Genomic DNA, 24,622 nt, shown 5'->3' with positions numbered 1-24,622 from the left:
CGTTTTTTAAAGGTGATTCACTCTTTGGCTGCTTGTAGAACAGACTCCGGATATTTCCTGTCTCTGTATTTTTGTAGTGTTGTGTTTTCTGTGTACTGGTATGTTTCCGATTCGGAACAAATTCTTTTGGCCCTGAGTAGCTGAGGATATGGTAAATTGTTTTTTACAGAGGTGTAGGATGACAACTGTTGAAGTGTAATGCATTATTCCTGTCAGTAGGTTTGACATAAAGTTCAGTGACAATCTTGTTGTCCTTCATACTAATCATTACGTCTAAGAAAGGTAGACTCTGCGTGCTCACAGAGTGTGTAAATTTAATATGGTCATCAATGTTGTTAATGTAGGTGATGAACTCAAGTATTTCTTCAGGTGGACCTACCCAGATGAGGAAAGTGTCATCTATGTATCGCCAGAATGTTTGGATTTTCTCAAGCCATCTAGGGTTGTTCAAGATATGGTCTAGCTCTAGACGGTGCATGAAGAGATTCGCGTAACTGGGAGCTGCACAATTGTCCATGGATGTGCCAACTAGTTGCATGTAGTACTCGTGATTCCATAAGAAGTAACTGTGGTATAGTGTATACTGTAATAGCTCCAGTAGAAAATGTTTTAAATCCTCGTTGATTGTGTGGTGTAGTAGAAACAGCTCGATGGCTTCAATGCCTCTGTTATGTGGTACAGAAGTGTACAGAGCACACACGTCAATGGTACATAAAGTGTTGATGATATTGGGGTCTAAGGTCACTTGCTGGAGTCTGTTCAAAAAGTCAGTAGCGTTGCGTAAGTAAGTTGACATGCCTTTGACAATTGGTTGGAGGTACAAGTCAATGTATTTGCCCGTAGGTTCATGAAATGAGTTCTTGGTGGACACAATTGGACGGAAAGGTGGTTGGTGTAGAATCTTGTGTATTTTAGGGAGCATGTGTAAACTTAGACATTTGGGGTTGGCTTGAATGAGATACTTTCGGTCTTTCTCAGTGATATTTCCCATCATTAATGCTTTGTCCAATATGGTTTTTAGAATCTTGAGAAAAGCGTCAGTCGGATCCTGTGCCAATTTTATGTAGAGGTCGGTGTCTTGAACATGGTCAGCAACACTTTTTTGGTAGAAGTCAAGGTCCATGATCACAAGTGCTCCTCCCTTATCGGCCTTGCAGCATGTGATACTTTTGTTGTTGATAATTTGATGTAGTGATCTTTGTTCTTTGGAATTAAAACTTGTTCCTCTTGGGTGCTGGTTTTTTGAAGCACTCAATGATCGCGTTTAATGTGATAGTTTCATATGAATCAGAGATTTTATGGCTGATGGGTGCCAGGAAAGAACTTCTGCTTTTCAAATCCTTGCACGTGTGTGCCCCTGGTGGACCAGTTGGTGGATTGACGTTGCTAAAGAAGTGTCGCAATCTTAGGTTTCGCTTGAATTTGTATAGACTGACTTCAATTTCTAATTCACTTGAATGGTATGTGGGGACAAACGACGTCCCTCGTTGTAGAGTTGCCATTTGGGTGTTGGTGATGTTCTCTTTGGAAATGTTGATCCCTAAGTTTTTTTGCTCCGTGTCGATTGAGCTATGGTTGGTGTGAGTTCTTTTGTGGCTTCTACTCCTCCTGGTTTGACGATTACGGCGGGCTTTTCTCTAAAAAAAGGACCGCCAGGGATGGTTACATTGGTTTGTCCGGTGGTCTCTGAGACCCTGGAGGGTGGGATATTTGTGGATGGTCTACCCATGTATGGGCCACCTCTTTATGGTGCAGATCCGTCGGTTGAACTACCTTCATCTGAGGAAGGATTGTTATAGGGTTTTTGTTATCTACGTTGGGCGTATATTTCCGCCCAGCTGTAGACCTCCCCCAGCTTATAGTCCATAGTGTCTCGTTTATACTTCCGTATTTTTCTATCGTTAATCTCTTTCGTGTATTTATCCAACTGGATGTTAATATTGTTCAGGACTTTCTCCAACTCGTCTTTGGACATGTTTTTATCAAGATTCTGGTGTATTTGTGCAATTTCCTTCACCAGGTCATCTATGACTTTGGAAAGTTCTTCTACTATTAGCAGAATTAGATCAAGCGAACAGCGGTTAAGGATGGCTACCATCGTTCGGTGAATTTGGGATTGTTCCTGCAGAGAGTGGGTTTTAGTGCGATTCGCAATCCTCTGGGGATCCGTTGGTCCTTATGATATCTTATCAGAGTGCCTGCGTGTAAGCGTTGGTTGATAACTCGTTCAGAGGTGTATAGTAGTTGTCTTAACATGCTAGGGGTAGAGAATGTGCTAGCTGAGGATGGGTCCACCTCTTGGATCAAGGAGTATATTCTACTGGTTTCTTCCGATGTAAATCCAAATGTGTCGGCACGATTTGCCGTGATGCTTGCTATTTCTTCGTAGGACATGTTGATTGGGTGCACGCACAGGGTGGCCAGTGAAATTACAAATGAAGTCAATTAGAGTGGTGTGCGGCACACCTTAGTTCAAGTGTGAATTTAAATGTGATGTCAGTTGATTCTGACAAACGTAAGACTTCTGGGTGCCACTGGATGAGTCCCTCCTGGCCTTGGGGACCGGAATTTATGCAAAACTAAGATGAGTGTCTAACCAAACAACACTGAGTTCTTGGTGGCACTCCTATGGGAGACGGAGTTTCAAAGGTAATAAGCTTATAATTACTTTCTGTAAGCACAAAACCAAAAGTTCTTTTGAAATTCAACAAATGGTTTATTCGATTGATACCAGATTCAAGTCATCTGGACTTAATCCATTAGTGATGGTATATCATAGAAACAAGTTCCGATTCATCCAATTGCAATATTTGTGTCCCTATGCATTTCGGGACTCGTGCCCTTCATCAGGGGACATTTGCATAATCTGAAAACGAGAAATATTTATTGGTATCAATCGAATAAACCATTTGTTGAATTTCAAAAGATCTTTTGTTTTTGTGCCTACAGCAAGTATTTATAAGCTTATTACATTTGAGACACCGTCTCCCATAGGAGTGCCACCAAGGACTCAGTGTCGTTTGGTTCGACACTTATTTTAGTTTTGCATAAATTCCGGTCCCCAAGACCAGGAGGGACTCATCCAGTGGCACTCAGAAGTCTTACTTTTGTCAGAATCGACTGACATCACATTTAAATTAGCACTTGAACTAAGGTGTGCCGCCCACCACTCTGATTGACAGCCCAATTCTGCACAGCCATGTACGCACATGTTTCAACCATGCATTAGAATTATGCAAATCCAATCTCATTATTTCAAGGAGACCATCTCTATAATCGAGTTCTGGAGTACTCCAGAGTCTCACCCAAAAGGATAATGGCCGTAGGATTGCATAATGATCTGTGCGCTTCATGTTTAGGTCTAGCATTAATGGTAAGAGTGGGGTTTGTTTAGGTAATCTTAGAAGGCTTCTAAAAAAATTATTTTCACATCTCACAAAAAGATTCCCAGCTATTGGCCCCCATATTTCTGTGCCGTATAGAGCTGCGGACTGGGCCTTAAACTTAAACACTTCTAATGCTCGGAATACTGCCTTACTCTGACTCGCCCCATGTTTCTTTAAAATAGGAAAAGTGTTCTGAGATAAAATCATTTTAGAAAAGCGGCAGTTCCCTCAGGAGTGACGTCCCATCGATGCACTCTTGGATCAAATGTTCATCTCATTCATTCAATAAAGTTTCATCAAAATTGTATCCAATGCTTGTTTCTGTTTTATTTCATGTTCATTTGGTACGTGTTATTACTGCATAACGTTTTTAAAACATTCATTGTGATTGTGCCCAATGCATTTCGGGCATGTGCCCTTCATCAGGGGACTTTGGTTAATTCTGTGAAATAATACAATGGTGGCATAAATTCGAGAGAGTACAGACCCTAAACAGAAATCAACTGCTAATACCTACAGCTAAGGAGTAACCCTGGGCGGGCAACTTCGCTACGCCCACGAAGTGGGCGTAGTGTAGTGTTGCCTACTTCGCCCTTTGCAAAATAGGCGAAGCAGGCAACACTACGCCCTCTTTGTGGGCGTAGCGAAGTTGCCCACCACCCGCCTCCCTCCCGCCCTCCCTAAATGCTTACATCAATATATAAAAGAATTAAAAAACCACTTACCTTGTCCTGCCGCGTCCCCGGGGGCTCCCGCTCGTCATTGCGCCGCCGGCGCGCGCGTCTTGGATGCTAATGCGCAAGCGCGGCTGCCCTCGCATGCGCATTTCTCGAGAAATGCGAAAGCGCGGGCAGCCGCGCATGCGCATTAGCATCCAAGACGCGCGCGCCGGCGGCGCAATGACGAGCGGGAGCCCCGGGGACGCGGCAGGACAAGGTAAGTGGTTTTATAATTCTTTTATATATTAATATAAGCATTTAGGGATGGCGGGAGGGAGGCGGGTGGGGCATAGTGGGGCTACGCAAAGTGCGCGGGTGGGCGTAGTTTTTTGCCCACTTCGCGTAGCTTCGCGAAGCCCCACTACACCCACTACGCCCAGGGTTACTAAGGAGGAAGAAAGAAGGACAGTATTCGTTTCAAAATATTCCACCAGAAGTTATCATATTAAAAGAGTAATTCCTAAACATTGGCCGTTACTTTCTACAGAAGAGGATTTTAAAGGACTATTCACAAGCAATCCAATTTTCGCGTATGAAAGAACTAAAAACATCAAAGAACTGTTGAAACAAAAAATACCGTCGCAAACAAAAGAATACAAGGGTACATTACCATGTTACAACTGTGGGAACTGCAACTCGATAATTAAAGGCAATGAAATCAACCACCCGTCACAAGGAACCAAAATCAAGCTCAGAGTCAATGGGACTTGTGACAGTTCAAACCTAATATATATGTTGAAATGCCCATGTGGACTCTCATGCGTGGGACAAACAGCAAGAAAGATCAAAACAAGACTAGTTGAGCACAAATCAATATACGCCTGAAAGCAGTTAAATCTACAGTTGCAGCACATTTCAATGAACTTAATCACAATCCTAGTCAACTGAGGTTTTGTATTCTGGAGATGGTAACTTCACTGCCTGGAAGAGACAATACACAACACTTGCTAAGACGCGAATTGTATTGGATACATCGATTATCCACGGTTCAGCCTAAGGGACTCAATGAACAGCTAGAATACAGTTGTTACCTGTAAACTAATTTTTCCATTTAGATATATCAGTTAAACACATACTCTGAACCTTAGATGAATTACACACCATGTATATTGTTAGGGTTTCCTATTTGCACATTCATGACAGTTTTATTTTATTTTAAATGTCATTTATTCATGTAGACCGTCATATAAATGTACTTTGAAATTATCGCATCATCGCCAGTATGTAAGTGTCATTCAGCAGATGTTACCCACATTTACACACAGTATAAGACGCATGCAAATCCGTTCTAATATATCAAACGGCAGTATTCGCACTCTCATCAATTTGAGTGTGAATCACATTAGAATAATAAATAATAAAGTTACACGTCGAACTCGAGGTCACGTTGCTTTCCTGCTGCCTATCAGAATGAGGTTTACACCGACGTCTGTCACATGACCCCATGAGCGCCAATCCTCTTTCACCATACAAAGGGAACTAAACACACTTTGACTAACTTTCACGATCGGGACAAGAGAACGAACACACTCGCGAGTAACGCAGTGAAAGGTAAGCTACTATCATGAGCACAACCAGCCTAATGAGCACGCTAATGCTTAGGAGTTAAGCACAACTAAAGTTGATGTTTTCGTTTTTAACATAGATTGACAACCGACCGAGACCAGCAGAATCACGTATTTAAACAAAACGAACGCCACAGGTCAGAACTGTTATCGGACAACAGCATGCCATTTTTTAGACGTAATATTCACCGAAGGATTCACTAATGCACCTAGAAGCACGTTTTTATACACGATACTAAGCTTGTCTTATACGATAACGTTTCAGAGAGCGGCTAATTGTTTGGTCACACACACACACATGCTTATCACTACCCCTCTGCATGTAAGCACATAAACAACATCACATACTGGTTTACACTCGTTTTGACACCCACAGTCATCAGAATTCACAGGTGACAATAGGAATGCATGGTATATGAAGTACTGCTCTTCCAACCCCCCTTATGCATGTTGATCGAATCATGTTTATGAATTGCAGAAATGTAACTTGAACTAAAGTGGACTGCTAGCCAACTGAATTTATGCCACCATTGTATTATTTCACAGAATTACCCAAAGTCCCCAGATGAAGGGCACATGCCCGAAATGCATTGGGCACAATCACAATGAATGTTTTGAAAACGTTATGCAGTAATAACGAGTACCAAATGAACATGAAATAAAACAGAAACAAGCATTGGATACAATTTTGATGAAACTTTATTGAATGAATGAGATGAACATTTGATCCAAGAGTGCATCGAAGGGACGTCACTCCTGAGGGAACTGCCGCTTTTCTAATCATAACCACTCAGAGCACAGTGGGCTGTACTTCGATAGCACCACCCACGTTGAACACTCACCACGACAATATACAACCAGGTAGTGCGATTACGACTCAACAAAGTATCAATTTATAAAATCATTTTACTCTTCTCTGCTTGGGTTTTTCATGAATGCTTTGAATCTAAAGAAACACCCAGGTAAGTAAAATTTGACACTAGTTCCAATTTTTGATCATTTAAAGATAAATTCCCATTAAAGGTTTTTTGAGGCTTTATGGCTATACATTTTGTTTTTTTCGTATTGATCTCCAAGCCTTTCTTATTACAATAAAGTTGGAAAGAGTTTAAAAGGGATTGCAGACCTTTAGGTGTTTGCGAGATTAGGATTGTATCGTCTGCGAATAAGAGGGCGGGGACCCTTTCTCCATTCAGCTTGGGGGTATCATTATTACAGACCTCCAAGTGGGCTGGAACATCAATAACAAACAAGGATAAAAGCGTGGGAGCCAGCACAAACCCTTGGCGGACACCACTCATTATCGGGATAGCTTTTGTCAATTCTCCGTTTGGTCCCCAGCGCACTCTTGCATAATTATTATCATGTAGCCTTATAATCTGTTGGAGTAAGCAGACCGGCAACCCCTGCGAATACAGGCAATCCCATAAAAGATCTCGCGAAACTAAATCAAATGCAGCACTAAGGTCTACAAATGTAACATATATGTGCCCTTTCCTTAAGTAAACATATTTCCAACAAAGGCAACAAAATCTAAAAACTTGATCAATAGTACTTATGCAACTCCTAAAACCTGATTGGAACTTGGTAAGCATAGCATTCTCGTCCATCCAAGAGTTCATGCGTATTAAAATATGCCTGGCAAATATCTTTTGTAAAATGTCCATTAAACTAATCGGGTGATAGTTGGACGGATCATTTCTATCGCCCTTTTTAAAAATCAAGACAATTTCCTCTCCCCTCCAACTGTCAGGATAATCTGCACCCGCTACTAGGATATTAAAGAGATGGTTGATATAAGGTGCCCAGACGTTTATCTCGTGTTTATATAAGTCGCCTGGGACTTTGTCTAGGCCTGGTGCCTTACCATTTTTAACCATGTTAATTGCTAGCTCAGTTTCACCTATAGCAAACTCTAAAGTGCAAGTGCATAAAAAGGGGTGGTGCTGTTCATTTTCCCTTGACCCCGTGTGTTCTGGGGCTTTATGCAAATGAGAGAAGTGGTCAACCCAGGTCTGTTCGTCGAGGAACACATCCTGAGCCACTCTTCCTGCATGGTTCCCATTTGCCACCAATCTCCAAAACCCCACATTGTCCTTATTCTTTGCTGCCCATAACATATTCGCCCAACTCTCCTCATCCCAATTTGATCTAGCTTTTGCCTGGGTAATTTTATATTCTTTTCTAGCGACCTTGATCACTTCTGGAGCTTTACTTTTTATCGCCTCTAGAGGAGTAGCCTTGCCAATACGGCAGTCCTTATCATACCACAGTTGACTGCCAACTAAACAATTTTTCTTATGACATTTTTTTAGGCATTTTTGTAATATATGGTATTAATGATTTGAAAAACCCATTGTGAAGATCGATAAAAGTAGTGTCCCTGGCTAATGAATTTGTGTAACTGGAGAACGTATCTGCTAAAAGCGAGTAAATACACGCTAACGCTTCTCCATGATCCAATATTTGGGCCCATTTGAGCGATCGCCTGTTATTGCTTACTTGTGGAGCAACATTGTTGGGGTTAGTCAGTGCGGGGCTTCCAATCACTTCACTATCACTGGGAAATAAGCATGGGGCGATCATCAATTGAAGTGGACGATGATCACTTTCAAACCTGAGTATAATCTCTAGGTCAATCAAATATGGCCAGATGTCAAAGGTTGCAAGAATGTAGTCGATTTTGGTTTGGGAGATGTTCTTTACAAAGGTCGCAGCCTTATGGGAGTCAGAGGGCAGACGGCCGTTGCAGGCCCTCAGCCCATATACAGTTGCCAACCTCATTACTTGGACGGCTGGGGGAGTACAACGCACCGCCTCAATGTTAAATAAAGGTGGAATGTTATTGGCCCTGTCCTCTTCAGCAAAAATGTCACCGAGACCCGCGATTGGCTCATAGTTACAGTTCAGGTCTCCTCCTAGTATCATACTCGGTATCTCCTCCAAGCCATTTATTAAGCTATCTAATTTTTCCAGTGTCGGAGACTCCCTAGATAGGCTGCATGGTCTATTATAAACATTAAATAGGAAGAGAATCCTGCCTTCTTTCTTATTAACCTTCAAGCCAAGTATGTCCACTGAATCGATAACTAATAATGTTATGTGGATCTCCAGGGATACCTTTACCCATATAGTGAGACCCCCAGAGGGCCTACCTCTGACTGAGGGTACTGCCTCAATATTGTAGGTCCTATATTCAACTCTATGTGGTCTTTCCAGGGCACATGTTTCCTGTAAGAAGCAAATATCTCTAGAATCTATGTAATTGCTCCATTCAGGGTCACTTAGGTTTTTCATGAGGCCCGCTATATTCCACAATATTAATTTTCGGTTTTGTTTTGTAAAACCCATCCTATCTATCCTTTGGTCATCTAAAATTACATCTTGGATACCTATATTGGTGCCAATAATAGCCCTATTTATGACTCCTGCGGCACCCGTTGATAAAACCGGATCCTGTCTCACCTGAACGTCAATTCCTATTGCCTCCATATTCAACGCTTGAACAGCGGTTTCTTGTGGGGAAACGTTAGGCTCTTTTCCCCCGCATGAATCCCTGCCTACCTCTGATTCAACACTTGCAATCATTGTTGGGATTAGTCAATCAACCATCTCCAAAGTTGGTAAATCCCAAAATCTATTGGAGATGTGAAGAGGAAAAGGTATATGTTAGAGCTATATGTTTTTTGCGCAGTCTTTCCTTATCCTAATCTTGCCAAAAGGGTTCATTTGGGTAGAAAACAGTTCTTATTATTAAAGAGAAGAGAACCCCTAACAATGATGTTATGTTTTAAATTCAGAATTTGTACGTTTCCAGAATAACAACTATATTGCCTACCAGTATCAAAGACATGTCACTCCTACGCTACACCATGTAGTCCTGTCTGATGTAACATTTCCTATACATTGATTTACACACATATTATTGGCTCTGTGCAATGTGTGTGTGATGTAAAGTGATCTGACACCTTACACTGGTATGAGTGGTGCTATAAAACAAAATAAATCTAAAAAAATAGTGGTTATGGAGACTTGAGGGGCACTGTTAAAGGGTGCTTAGTGAGGGAATATGTGGCAGAGGTGGTCATTGGGGAAACGCCAACAAACATTGTTGCACAGGGCGCCACCAGTGTTAAAGCCGGCCCTGTGTGCTTGACCTCTTGGTCACAGGTTCAAATACTGGCAAGTCCACTCAGTCTTTCATCCTTCTGAGATAAATAAAATGAGTACCATTGAGTTGGGTAACAATAAACATCGATTATGTAGGGTAAGATGCCCTTCTGGGTGAAAGTGCACTTTACAAATACTTATGTTATGTTCATTGCTATATTTCTTGTTTATTTCTAAGCATAATATTTTTACTGGAATAGTCTTTTTCTGATACAAAACCTTGCATCAAATTTACCCTTCCAATAAAATGATATACTTCTCTGTTTTTGACCTTTGCTAATTATTTTATTAAGCAATCTCTATCTTTCTTAAAGTTTTATAGGGGAAGCACCATTATTCATGTTGAGTTCTGGCCACAATTTAATGTCAACCTGAGAAGATTTACTTAGTTACTTATTGAAAATATCTGAAAAGTTGTAAATTTCATATGTTCATTTATTTTAAAGAGAGCCTCTAGAGAAACATAACAATTAATCTGATGAAAAAGAGGGAGCTAGGAACTTGATTCTTAAAAGCCAAGCTTTCAGATGCACCAGAAACTGGCAACTATATAGAGCTATTCTAATGAAGGCAATGTAGTTATGGCAACATTGTTGATATTTTTCCAAAGATGGAAGACAAAACATCACAGCCTATTATATCCCTAAACATAATGTGGCTATTTCATGTAATGCCACATGAACACTTCTAATGAGTAGTGTGCTCTTTACAGGTGTGTGCCAGGGCATACCCAACACCAAGGTCTCATATGTTCAAGATTTGCTTGTTGTAGGCCTCTCCAATCACCGATGTGGGTGAAGAAGACAGGAGCCAGATTAGAACTGTGAAACCAAACACTTCCACACTCCTGCGGAGGTGCAGTTTTCTGTAACTATTTTAAAGTCTACTTTTTATGCAGAGGAATACAGATGAAGGGCCCTATTGGGAGATGGGTGGATAAGCATGCCATCATAATTGTGGAAGACGTCTGACCACAAAACTCCCTTTTCGCCTACTCTTAGCTATGTGCCTCCCTTAGACTGACTAGAGCAAGGATTCCAACTTGGACAGGGTGCAAATCACTGCTAACTAGAGACCCCATTTCTAACAACCTACATATGCATTGTGTTGAAACTGACACGTTCTGGTTGGCTGAGGTGAGGGCCTAGCCAGGCAGAAACTACCACTCCCGTCAGGGGCAGGTGATTACACTCACTGTTTAACGTGCACTCACCCTTGGGTAGCTTGGCACTGAGCAGTCAGTCTTATACAGAGGCAATGTGTAAAGCATTGGCACAGCACTCCCACACAATAAATACACTGAGCGTCACAAAAGAGACATCTCACATTGTATATGTAAATAAAGCTTGTATTCAACACACACATTAACTAACACACAATGAACATCATGTATTTCTGGGCATTAATCACATTCGGAAATATCACTAGCAGTACTAGTACCAACCATGTTAAAATGACATCAGTAATATGCACACTTGGGAATGAGGCCCAACCTGGCAATTATAATTTATTATAATTCAATACCACACAGTTGTAGGGTACACCCCAGATCACAAGGGCATCAGAAATGTGTACATGCAGATAATTACAACACTTTTAAACAGCACTGTGGGCCAAGGTGCACGAGTACAAAAACAATGTCAAACATAGTATTCTTTGGTGGGTATTCAACGTGTAAAGCAACACCGCTGTGTGGTGTAATTAATAATAGGCGGTCAATCCCACACACTCACTCAGCACTGATATGCGGTGCCATGGTTATCAGGCAGGTCCATGTTGAGCGCACACACACGCACACAGCACCGTAATGCGGTGCCACAGATATCCTGCAGGTCAGTTGATAATTCATGTTTGGACCCCATGGCCCAAGCCCTCCTCCACCATTCAGCTAACTCAAACTGCCCTACACCTGCGGGCTGGAGAAAAAGTAAATACCCCCCCCCCCGATTCTCGGCCAATTGTAGCCAGAGTCACACTTAGTCAGGGTCCCAGGGAAGAAGGTGGGGATAGGTAGCAGAGTCAATTAGCCAGCAGTCCACAAATGGGGGTTTGGTCACTACTTGGGAAGTTCACCCATAGTATGGGGAGCAGAAACGGGCTGAGGGCGTGTCAAAGCCCAGCTCACCTGAGTTTCTGATCCGTTCTGATGGTGGTTGAAGACAGTCCGACCCCACCCTGAAACTGCTTGTTCCAGCACACTAGTTTTAGACAGTGCACTAAGAACCAGAAGCTCAAGGGAAGGGGTGAAGTGGATAAAATAAAAAAAGAGAGGCAACACCGTTCTTGCCTTTCCACTGTTGAAGTGCTGCTAAAATCTGCGGCCCTCTCTGACTTCTGTAGAAACTGGTGCCTAATGAAACATAAACAAAGCACAGGTAAGTGCAACCTATTCCTAAATGTCTTCCTGACTATCCCTTTATCTATTAGAAATTCTCTTCTAAAAGTACCTCTTGGATCCTGGTCTCTAGCTTTCAGGTTTGGAATGTGTTACTGTTCTGGGATGTGCTTTCTATTACCGTAAAGCTTCTATAAAATTAAATGAATACTATTATCAGAATTACCAATATCAAACATTCACCTTAATATAACTAAAGCCTAAATTCTTCATAGCAAACTCACTTTTCACACAATTCCAGAATTTTTATAAAACGAATACTGTACTTTTACATCAAAATACAGCAGGTAATTTGTGCAAGTCCTTGATTTACTGTTTGCCTTACTGTCAATGGTTTCCACTGCTCGATTCTTAAAAGTTCCATGTAAAACAAAGTTTATTTCACAAAGTTCCACAAAGTATTCTTGGAACAAAGGGGTTGAATCACAATGTTCGTGGAAGGTATCTTGTTCCAAATTGTCTATACATGAATCCAGAAATCACTGTCAAAGTTCTTTCAGGTAATAAAAAGTTTTGCACTTACTTGTTGCTGGAAAGGGATACTGATCATTCTAACCTTGTCCTCTTTCTCTTTTGCAGGTCGATTGTATTGGACAGGAGAGGGGCTGAGGCAAGGAAGAGCCGGAAACCGGAAGAAGGAAGAGCCAGCAGCCACGCCCGTTGAACCCGATGAAGGTCTGTAGAGAGCAGGAGTGCCAGCGCCGAAGGATCTGTTCTCAGGTAAGCGGGAGGTAGACGAGCACAAGCACTGGGTGAGGCTCGGGTGCTGCCTTTTATAGACAGGGCTGGGTGTGGTTCGAAGAGCTGGGTGTGGCTCGAAGAGCTGGGTGTGGTTCTCACATGCTGCACATGTTCTTGACAGGTGTGCAGAGCTTCAGTTATTATGCAAATGAGTTGAATTAACACATGGCTTAGGAAGGGGTGCTCTAAAGAAGCCTTGGTAAAAGCAAGGTCCAATGTGTAAACATGACAGCAATGTCCTAACTTGTGAGTACATTGAGCAACATACACAGAAGCCTAAGGGTGGGGCTGAGATAACAAGAAAGGCTTTCAATAGTATGTTTAAAAGAGAGCTATTACAGAGACCACTAGTGCAAAAAGAGGGGACATGCTCTTTGCTGTGCACAAACCCTAACAGGGCGATAGTCATTCAATCAAGGGATTCCATACTGTGCCTTCCAGCACCAGCCCAATTATGCAAAGCATGAGGGGCCACACAGTCTCTTGACCTGCTTTTGATTGCTCTCGGAAGTGTTCCTTAGCCCAGTCAATTTCTCTCAACACCCAGGCCCGGTCTTGGCAATACTACTTGGAAACACAAAGTCGTCGGGCCGGGGGAGGAGAGGGCATTTGGTCAGCCGCATTGAGGGCACAAAAGAAACAATAAACGAATGGTGAATGAAGTAGGGGAGCCTATGGGACAAAGGAAAAAACAACAGGTGATGGACAGAATGCAGAACAATGTCATACATTTACCCCAGTACAGAGATCTGGGCCTAAATCCATAGTTTTTTTGCTCACCATGCCTTGCCAGTTTGAACTCAGCCATATGCAAATCAGTCTTGACCCTGTGCCCCATGGGAACAGTCCAGCCCGAACTGCCAAGCCAGGTTCTCCCTGGGCTGGAAACAAGCATCCAAGGACCAGTTTCGGGCTTTCAGCCCTCATCAGCCTGTATAGCTTGATTCCAGTGGCATGGAGAGCACGGGGCTCACGTCTGAGCATACCAGTCCCACTCGGGGTGACAAATGCAAAAACAACAGGTGATGGACAGAATGCAGAACAATGTCATACATTCACCCCAGTACAGAGATCTGGGCCTAAATCCATCGTTTTTTTGCTCACCATGCCTTTCCAGTTTGAACTCAGCCATATACAAATCAGTCTTGACCCTGTGCTCCATGGGAACAGTCCAGCCCGAACTGCCAAGCCAGGTTCTCCCTGGACTGGAAACAAGCATCCAAGGACTGGTTTCGTGCTTTCAGCCCTCATCAGCCTGGATAGCTTGATTACAGTGGCATGGAGAGCACGGGACTCACGTCTGAGCATACCCGTCCCACTCGGGGTGACAAATGCAAAAACAACAGGTGATGGACAGAATGCAGAACAATGTCATACATTCACCCCAGTACAGAGATCTGGGCCTAAGTCCATCGTTTTTTTGCTCACCACGCCTTTCCAGTTTGAACTCAGCCATATGCAAATCAGTCTTGACCCTGTGCCCCATGGGAACAGTCCAGCCCGAACTGCCAAGCCAGGTTCAACTGTTGTTTTGCATTTGTCACCCCGAGTGGGATGGGTATGCTCAGACGTGAATACCATGCTCTCCACACCACTGGAGTCACGCTATCCTGGCTGAAGATGGCTGGTAGCCAGAAACCGGTCCTAGGATGCTTGATTCCGGTCCAGGAAAGACATGGCTTGGCAGTTCGGGCTGGACTGTTCTCATGAGGCACAGGGTCAAGGCTGATTTCCATATGGCCATGTCTGAACTGGGGTGGTGTGGCGTGCAAAAAACGATGGATTTGTGCCCAGATCTCTGTACTGGGGTGAATGTATGACATTGTTCTGCATTCTGTCCATCAACTGTTGTTTTGCATTTGTCACCCCGAGTGGGATGGGTATGCTCAGACATGAGTCCCATGCTCTCCACACCACTGGAGTCGAGCTATCTGGGCTGAAGATGGCTGATAGCCAGAAACCGGTCCTAGGATGCTTGATTCTGGTCCAGGAAAGACATGGCTTGGCAGTTCGGGCTAGACTGTTCCCATGAGTTCAAGTTCAAGTTCAAGTTCAGGAATTTATATAGCGCACTACTCACCCAGAGGGTCTCAAGGCGCTTGGGGAGGGGGTTCATTATTTGTCAAATAGATGCATTTCAGCCGCTGCCGCCTTGCGGGACCTTCATTGGTTGAGCGTCCCCGAACGGGTTAAATTCAAGGCACTCTGTTACATGTTCAAGGCCAAGCAGGGCAGCACGCCAGCTTATATCCAAGGGTTGGTAAAACCTTACAGACCCTTACGCTCCCTAAGGTCATCGGACACTGGCAATTTCACAGTGCCAAGATGGAAGCTGAAAAAAATGGGAGGCCGCTCCTTTTCTATTTTGGGCCCTAAATATTGGAACTCCCTCCCACTGGAACTAAAGTTAGAGACCAACCTACTTCGCTTCCGTAGGGCTCTGAAGACTCTACTTTCCACTAAGCGTAGCCAATAGTTGGTTGTGGCTTCAAGTCAGGTGCTGCACTTTCCTTTCTTCTACAGTCTATCCCTGGCGCCGGGAAACCCACTGTGGGTAGCTGTGCGCGATAAAAGCTTAAATAAATAAATAAATAAATAAATAACCAGGTTTTAAGTTCTTTTCTGAAGGAGATGTGGTTCTGTGTAAGGCGGAGGTGAGTGGGGAGTGAGTTCCAGGTCTTGGCCGCCAAGTAGGAGAAGGATCTACCTCCCATGGTGGATCTTTGGATACGTGGAACTGCGGCGAGGCCTTGATTGGAGGATCTCAGTTGGCGGGTGGGTGTGTAGAAGGAGAGTCGAGTGTTGAGACATTCGGGACCTAGTTTGTAGAGGGCCTTGTGTGCGTGGGTGAGGAGACGGAATGTTATTCTCTTGTTGACGGGAAGCCAGTGGAGGTCTTTCAGGTGGCCGGTAATGTTTTTGAGCAAACGAAGTACGTTGAAGCAGGAGGAAGAGACAGCGTTGACTTGATTGGTCATCGAGAGTGAAGAGTCTAGAATGAAGCCAAGGTTACGTGCGTGGTCCGTGGGTATGGGTGCTGAGCCCAGGTCCGAAGGCCACCATGAGTCGTCCCAGGCAGAGGGTGTTGATCCTAGGATGAGCACTTCCGTTTTGGCCGAGTTGAGTTTAAGGCGGCTGTCTTTCATCCATACTGCTACTTCTTTCATGCCTTCGTGGAGATTGGTTTTGGCGGTGTTGGGGTCTTTGGTGAGGGAGAGGACAGCTGGGTGTCGTCTGCGTAAGAGATGATGTTGAGGTTGTGTTGACGCGCGATGGAAGCGAGTGGACTCATGTAGACGTTGAAGAGGGTGGGACTGAGTGATGATCCTTGTGGTACACCGCAGATGACTTCGGTGGCCTCTGATTTGAACGGGGGAAGTCGGACTCTCTGCGTTCTCCCAGCTAGGAACGAGATGATCCAGTCCAAGGCTTTTCCTTTTATGCCGATGTTGCTGAGGCGTTGTATGAGTGTGCTGTGACAGACAGTGTCGAAGGCGGCGGAGAGGTCGAGTAGAATGAGGGCCACTGTTTCTCCGTTGTCCAGTAGAGTTCGGATGTCGTCTGTTGCTGCGATGAGTGTGGTTTCGGTGCTGTGTTTGGCTCGAAAGCTGGATTGTGAGGGGTCGAGGGAGTTGTTGGATTCGAGGAAGGCAGCGAGTTGGCTATTGACTGCTTTCTCAATGACTTTGGCCGGGAATGGGAGGAGGGATATGGGGCGGTAGTTTTTAAGTTCAGAGGGGTCTGCTGTGGGTTTCTACAGGAGGGCGCTGACTTCGGCATGTTTCCAGCTTTCTGGGAAGGTGGCAGAGATGAAGGAGCAGTTGATGATATCGCGGAGGTGGGGTGCGATGATGGAGTCTGCTATGTTGAAGATGTGGTGGGGACAGGGGTCGGTTGGCGAGCCAGAGTGGATGGAGTTCAGTAGGCGGATGGTGTCTTCGGTGGTGATTGGGTTCCAGGCGCTGAGGTTGTTAGAGGGTGGTTTAGGTTCTGAGGGGGGTGGAGAGGATTGTTTGTTGGAACTGTTTTCGAAGCTGTTATGTATGTCGGCAATTTTGTTGTAGAAGAAGGAGGATAACGAGTCGCAGAGGTCTTGGGAGGGAGTGATGTCGTTTGAGGCTGTGGTGGGGTTGGTGAATTCTTTGACGATGTTGAATAGTTCCCTGCTGTTATGGGCGTTGTTGTCGAGTCGATTCTTGAGTGCTGATTTCTTGGTGGCTCGGATCAATGGTGGTGTTTGCGGGTGGCTGCCTTGAGGGTGGTCATGTTGTCGGTGGTTGGGTTTTTTCTCCACGTTTTCTCGAGAGTGCGGCATAGCTTTTTGGATTTCTTAAGGTCATCGTTGAACCAGGGGGCCTTTTTACTGTCTTGTTTGGTGAAATGGTTTTTCAAGGGTGCTAATTCGTCAGCGCTGTGAGTGATCCATTGTTTGAATTTGATGGCAGCTTGGTTTGGGTCCGATGATAGGGCGGGTGGGTTTTGGTTGAGCGATGTGAGGAGTTGGTCGGTGGTGATTTTATTCCATTTTTTTCGGGGATAGGTTGTGGGGGGTTGTGGGTCGAGGTGGTTTCGTAGCTGAAGTGTACACAGCTGTGGTCCGTCCAATGGAGAGCTGTGGTATGATTGAAGGAGATGTGTTTGCTGGAGGTGAAGATAGGGTCGAGCGTGTGTCCGGCTAAGTGGGTGGGGGTGTCAACGAGTTGTTTGAGGCCGAGATTGGCCAGGTTGTCAAGAAGGGTGGTGGTGTTGCTGTCGTATTTCTTGTCCAGGTGGAAGTTGAGGTCTCCTAATAGAATGTAGTTCTCGGAAGCGAGGGCATGTGGACTGATGAAGTCGGTGATGTCTTCGTTGAATTGTTTACGGGTTCCTGGAGGCCTGTAGATGAGGGTACATCTGAGTGTGGTTCTAGGGTCGGAGAGGATCTGGAAGTGGAGGTGTTCGGCGGTTGTAAGGTTATCGTCGAAGCTGGTCGTGATTCTGATGGTGTTCTTATGGATGATGGCGATGCCTCCTCCTGTTTGGACGGTGCAGTCTTTTCGGATGATCTTGTAAGTTTCCGGGATGGCTATGGCGATGTCGGGTGATGATGACGCGTTCATCCAGGTTTCTGTAAGGAAGGCGACGTCCGGTGATTCCGTGTCGAGTAGGTTCCAGAGCTCGGTTGCGTGTCTGTTGATCGAGCGGGTGTTCAGCAGGATGCATTTTATGGCGCTGGGCGCGGTCCAGGCGCGGACGGGCGTAGACGGGCTTACCTTTGGCGCACCTTCGGCGCGCATGGGGCGAGATAGCTGCGCGCAAAAGCATCTGCCATATATGGATAGTGGCGGGGAAGGGGCGAGGGAGGTCTAGCTGGGAGGCGGGCCGGGCTGTGGGGGACGGGCTCTGAGGCACCACAACAAGAAGTAAAATGGCGGCAGCGAAATAAAACGAAACTGGAGGTAGGCTGGGGCACAGACAATCAGCAATGGCTTTAATTTAGTCTACAGCAGTCTAGGCAATGCACAGTCAACCTAGCGGTACAAATCGCGCTACAGTAATGAAAAGCGCGACTTAAAGCGCCGTATTAAATGACCCCAAAAGCGCTAACAATTTAATAACAATTTTCTTAGATGTTATAAAAAGGCACTCGCACTACAGCGCTATGCTGTGTAGGAGGCAGCAGAAAGCGATTCCAAATTGTGCAACAGCGCAGATAACGATACCAAGCAGGAGCTGGGGGCGAAGGGAGCGACCGCCTTCAGCAAGCGTCAGGACGGTCACAGTGCTTATGGGTGTGGGAGCGGGCTATGCAGTCCGTGGGAGGGAGGGTCAGCTGGGAGGCGGGCCGGGCTGTGGGGGACGGGCTCTGAGGCACCACAACAAGAAGTATAATGGCGGCAGCGAAATAAAACGAAACTGGAGGTAGACTGGGGCACAGACAATCAGCAATGGCTTTAATTTAGTCTACAGCAGTCTAGGCAATGCACAGTCAACCTAGCGGTACAAATCGCACTACAGTAATGAAAAGCGCGACTTAAAGCACCGTATTAAATGACCCCAAAAGCGCTAACAATTTAATAACAATTTTCTTAGATGTTATAAAAAGGCACTCGCACTACAGCGCTATGCTGTGTAGGAGGCAGCAGAAAGCGATTCCAAATTGTGCAACAGCGCAGATAACGATACCAAGCAGGAGCTGGGGGCGAAGGGAGCGACCGCCTTCAGCAAGCGTCAGGACGGTCACAGTGCTTATGGGTGTGGGAGCGGGCTATGCAGTCCGTGGGAGGGAGGGTCAGCTGGGAGGCGGGCCGGGCTGTGGGGGACGGGCTCTGAGGCACCACAACAAGAAGTAAAATGGCGGCAGTGAAATAAAACGAAACTGGAGGTAGGCTGGGGCACAGACAATCAGCAATGGCTTTAATTTAGTCTACAGCAGTCTAGGCAATGCACAGTCAACCTAGCGGTACAAATCGCGCTACGGTAATGAAAAGCGCAACTTAAAGCGCCGTATTAAATGACCCCAAAAGCGCTAACAATTTAATAACAATTTTCTTAGATGTTATAAAAAGGCACTCGCACTACAGCGCTATGCTGTGTAGGAGGCAGCAGAAAGCGATTCCAAATTGTGCAACAGCGCAGATAACGATACCAAGCAGGAGCTGGGGGCAAAGGGAGCGACCGCCTTCAACAAGCGTCAGGACGTCATGAGGAACAGGGTCAAGGCTGATTTGCATATGGCCATGTCTGAACTGGGGTGGTGTGGAGTGCAAAAAAACGATGGATTTAGGCCCAGATCTCTGTACTGGGGTGAATGTATGACATTGTTCTGCATTCTGTCCATCAACTGTTGTTTTGCATTTGTCACCCCGAGTGGGATGGGTATGCTCAGACGTGAGTCCCATGCTCTCCACACCACTGGAGTCAAGCTATCCAGGCTGAAGACGGCTGATAGCCAGAAACCGGTCCTAGGATGCTTGATTCCGGTCCAGGAAAGACATGGCTTGGCAGTTCGGGCTGGACTGTTCCCATGAGGAACAGGGTCAAGGCTGATTTGCATATGAGCATGTCTGAACTGGGGTGGTGTGGAGTGCAAAAAAACGATGGATTTAGGCCCAGATCTCTGTACTGGGGTGAATGTATGACATTGTTCTGCATTCTGTCCATCAACTGCTGTTTTGCATTTGTCACCCCGAGTGGGATGGGTATGCTCAGACGTGAGTCCCATGCTCTCCACACCCCTGGAGTCAAGCTATCCTGGCTGAAGACGGCTGATAGCCAGAAACCGGTCCTAGGATGCTTGATTCCGGTCCAGGAAAGACATGGCTTGGCAGTTCGGGCTGGACTGTTCCCATGAGGCACAGGGTCAAGGCTGATTTGCATATGGCCATGTCTGAACTGCGGTGGGGTGGAGTGCAAAAAAACGATGGATTTAGGCCCAGATCTCTGTACCGGGGTGAATGTATGACATTGTTCTGCATTCTGTCCATCAACTGTTGTTTTGTATTGGACGAAGGAGGCACCCCGTCAAACACATGGCAATCAAGGTAGCACTCAGGCTCTCTGGGCACCACAGAACTCGAATCTCCTTCCCCGCACCTCCCTGGTGTGCTTTGATATGAATAGTGTTAGACCAGGCATCATTGGCGTTGATTTTGCCTGTATTTTTGCCTCTGCCTCCTGTGTTTTTGCTGTGTGTTGGACTTTGTTTTGCTGGTCTACATGCTTTGGGCACTTTGCCACTCTGCTCTTCAGTGCCAAAGTGCAAGTGTTCACTTTGTAAATTATTGTTATGGATTGGTGAATCCCTGATTGGCATGATTTACTAGTCAGTCCCTAGTACTGTGCACTGTGTGTGCCCAGGGCCTGTAAATCAAATGCTGCTAGTGGGCTGTAGTACTGATTGTGTCACCCAAATAAGCAGCCTGTAAATGTAAATCAGGCCGGCCATTGTGGAGTTTGTGTGCAGTCTGGTACTGCTGTGTCGACCTGGCAAGTGCATCCACTTGCCAGGCCCTAACCTTCCCTTTTCTTACATGTTAGTCACCTCTAAGGTAGGCCCAAGGTACCCCTGTGGGCAGGGTACAGTGTATATGAACGGTAGGAAATGCCCTGGTGTGTGTGCCATGTCCTGATACTGAAATTATGCCGATTTTGTTTTTCGCTATCAGAAGGCTACCTGTTCTCACAGGATAGAATAGGGAGTTTGCATATAACATCTTATAAACATAACTACCCCTGGGAACAAGATAGGAAAATAAAGTTTAGTATGCCTGAACTCAGAATGTTAAAATGCATCTTTTAGTGAGGGTGAATTTTACATTCTGTGTTTGAAAATACCACTTTTAGAAAGGTGTTTTCTTGCTAAGCCATCCAGTGTGCCACTGCTAGGATATGTATTGACTGTCTGGCTTTGGAGCGACAGGGGCTGAGGATGTGCAGTAGCTCCAGAGAGTCTGGATGAGTCAGGGCTGGGCTGAATAGACATGGGCTGTTTTTAGAGTAGGGGGATGAGATTTCCTTTAATCTGAATGGGCCTGGTCTGCCTTCCACAATGCTGTCTCCACCCCCTGCCAGGAAGCTGCCTCCAAGAGGACAGAACTGATTCTGACTGAGCACAGGGCTTCTCTGCCACCAAGGAACAAAGAATTTTGCTGTATACATATTGGGGCACAGACCCCAGAACTTTGGATCACTTCTGGGATATCAAGAGGAACCTTTGCCACGGAGAAGAGCTGTAGAAACTAAGGAGGAGTACTGCCGCCATGCTGTTTGCTTCTGGGGTTGGCCTGCAGTGGCTACTTTATGCCAAGAAAAGGGAAAAGGACTTTGTTGTTTTCTGTGTCCCCTGATTGAGGAAGATCTCAAAGGGCTTAAAGAAGAGCTTGCATCATGTTCCGAAGTCTCAGGGACACAAATACTTCACCCCCAGCTCCCCTGAACTTCCTTGCTGAGAGTCCTGACCTTCAAAGAGGTGCCTATAGCAGTTCTGGGCCTCTGGAGGTTGGTCTGGCTGTTGGGAGCTTAAAAAGCAATGCAACAACAAATAGCGTGATGCATCCGTGCCTGATTCCGACGCATCGCTGAAGAAACCAACGCAGCACCTCCCCCCGGCTCGAGAAATCATAGCATGCCGCATCGAGGGTACCGGTCTTCGAAGTCCAAGATCACCGTACCGATTCCGACGCAAGTACTGCTGTGTAACTGCAAGAATCCACGCATCGTCCCGGATCGTCACATCACATTGAGGTGCCAGGTCTGTTGCATTGTTGGAGGACGTAGTAAGAAACCAACACATCACCCCCCATGCAGTAAGAACCTGACGCATCACCTCTCCTGCACAGCAGTAAGGAATCCACGCATCACCTCCCCTGGAGCAAGGAACCAACGCATCATCTTCGCTGAGTGTATGAATTCGGAACCACAGCATCACCTTCCCTGTGGCCCTTTTTGTTTTGTGCATGACGCAACGAAGGTACTTTGTGTTGCATCTGCAATTTGCTTAGAACTGAACAATTTCTACCATTTTAAAGTCATATTTTTATTACCATACAGTGGATTTCTGTTGTTTTGGTCTTCTTTGGTTTAGATAAAGATTACTTATTTTTCTAAACTGGTGTGGTGTCCATTTGTAGTGTTTTCACTGTATTACTGAATGTTTTCACAAACGCTTTACACACTGCCTCTGAGATAAGCCTGTCTGCCCATGCCAAGCTACCAAGGGGATGAGCAGGGGTTATTTTAAAAGTGTATCCCCCTTACCCTGACTAGGAAGAAGGGTCCCTACCTGGACAAAGGTGCAAACCATTACCAACTAGAGACCCCCATTTATAACAAATAGCATCTGAAAGTTCCGGTCACACAAAATGAAGAGTCATAAACTCAGTACCTCCTTGGAAATTAGGCAAAATGTCTGGTGCACGTTGATCTGATTCACACCAGACCATTCCGGTCACACACAACAAAGTGTTGCAAATTCGGTACCTCCCTGGAAAGGAGGCACAACGCCTGGTGCACTTGATAAGGGTCACATCAGACAATTATGGTCACACACACAGCTGCAAGTTGCAACCTGTGAATCGGAGACTGAAATCAATGAGCATGCAATTGGAGTGTCACATGAGAGAGATGAAGCACGTTCGACGAAGCTGGCCACTCGGGGTCCCATCAAGTGGTGAATCCACTCACCACCAACTCCTTAGATACTGTTTTTTTAGGGCTCCACACAAGGCAATCTGGTCTCCAGGCACAATACTTATTTCCACACTCAAGCCAGGCTGCCAGTTGGGATCCAGCAGATGATGTGGGCGCTTACGAGGGATCTGTTTTCTAGGTGTCGCAAGTAGATGGTGTGGGTTCCTCGTGAGAGGTCTTTGATGTCCCTAAGCCCTCCACAGGAGATCAGAGGCAAGCCAACAAGACCTTGGAGAGCACATTTCAGGGTGACACACAGCATTTTGTAGTCAGCCCTGGCCAGCCATTCTTCAGGAAGGGTGCACGGTCCCTTCAAATGGCAGTAATCCTCCCTGTGCAGAACAAGTTCCTCTGGCAGTATGCACCATGCAGTTCCAAGATCTCTGGTCCCACACACCCACAAGGGTATCTCTCCCCTGATGAAATATGTCACCAGTAGTTATACTGTAGTGTGCCTTTGAAGTGGGGGGTGGTTCAGAGGGTTTCCCTTTGCGCCGCAGATGTCTCCCCTGAATTTCAGTCCTGTCTTCCATGAGACCGGGGAATTCAGATCATACACTTTAGTGGGGCCATGATCAGGCTCCCAGAGTCCAAGTGCCACAACCCCTTCATCCAATCTATCCAGCCAGGCCCTCAAATGGCAGAGGTATGTCATTCCATTTGCATGCCCATTGTTTATAGCTGACTCTGGAGAATGCACAGATGTGCTCCCGCAGCCCCCAGTGTGCACTGGAGTCAAACTAAAAGGCACACAAAGAGTTTTAGAGCAGGGAAATTCAGAAGAAATTGTAGAAGTAGCATTTCTAAGCTATTAATGACAAATCTCTCTGTAACACAGGAGAGTTTTTGTCATTGTGAATCCAATGACAGGAAACATTATGAGGCTGCTCCACTGTAAGCCACTATTGCAGCTTGAAGTACTTCCAAAAATTCTCCCATGTTAACCTATGAGAAGAGCAAACCTCATAGGTAGTGAAAACACACATGGGTATTCTTCACTACCTGGACAGGGAACACGCAGGTGCACCTGCCCTGCCTTTCACCTACCACATGCTTCACTTCTTAAGACTTACCACAGGGGTGCCCTAGAGATAGTGAAAGGTCTCCTTAGGGTTGGCCATTGGTTTAGAAATGCCATCCTGAGCATAAGTGCAATTGTGCACACACAGGCTTGCAATGTCACGCATGACACATGTCTAAAAACCTCATTGGTGCAAGTGTGCACTTACAGGCCTGCAATAGCAGACTTGAGCCATGTTTAAAAACATCAGGTAAGCACCACTTACGAACACGTGCAGGTAGGGCATGCACACTTTCACACTGGATTTACAGTGGGAAAGTTCCCAGAGCACTAAGGCCACTAAAAGAGAATCAGCCAAACCCCTGTGTTGCCCAATGGGAAGAGCAGACGACCTGCCAGGTAGGGAAAACCCACATATGGGTTCTTCACTACCAGGGCATGGACACCCATGTGTA

General features: G+C 45.6%; 1 long non-coding RNA gene across 1 annotated transcript in view; it reads left to right on the top strand.

Annotated features, from left to right (window-relative positions):
• The first annotated feature begins 5,614 nt into the window (after positions 1-5,614).
• The window catches only part of LOC144753156 (uncharacterized), a 107,678-nt gene continuing 88,670 nt past the window's right edge, over positions 5,615-24,622 (top strand). Inside the window, exons 1-3 of the long non-coding RNA XR_013594224.1 lie at positions 5,615-5,656; positions 5,751-5,807; positions 12,815-12,955. This is a non-coding gene — a long non-coding RNA (uncharacterized LOC144753156). The remainder of the gene's footprint in view (positions 5,657-5,750; positions 5,808-12,814; positions 12,956-24,622) is intronic.

This window comes from Lissotriton helveticus, chromosome 5_1, assembly GCF_964261635.1.
Source record: "Lissotriton helveticus chromosome 5_1, aLisHel1.1, whole genome shotgun sequence".
Lineage (NCBI taxonomy): Eukaryota > Metazoa > Chordata > Amphibia > Caudata > Salamandridae > Lissotriton > Lissotriton helveticus.
The sequence above is the reverse complement of the archived record's forward strand: the minus strand, read 5'-3'. Positions and strand labels throughout refer to the sequence as shown.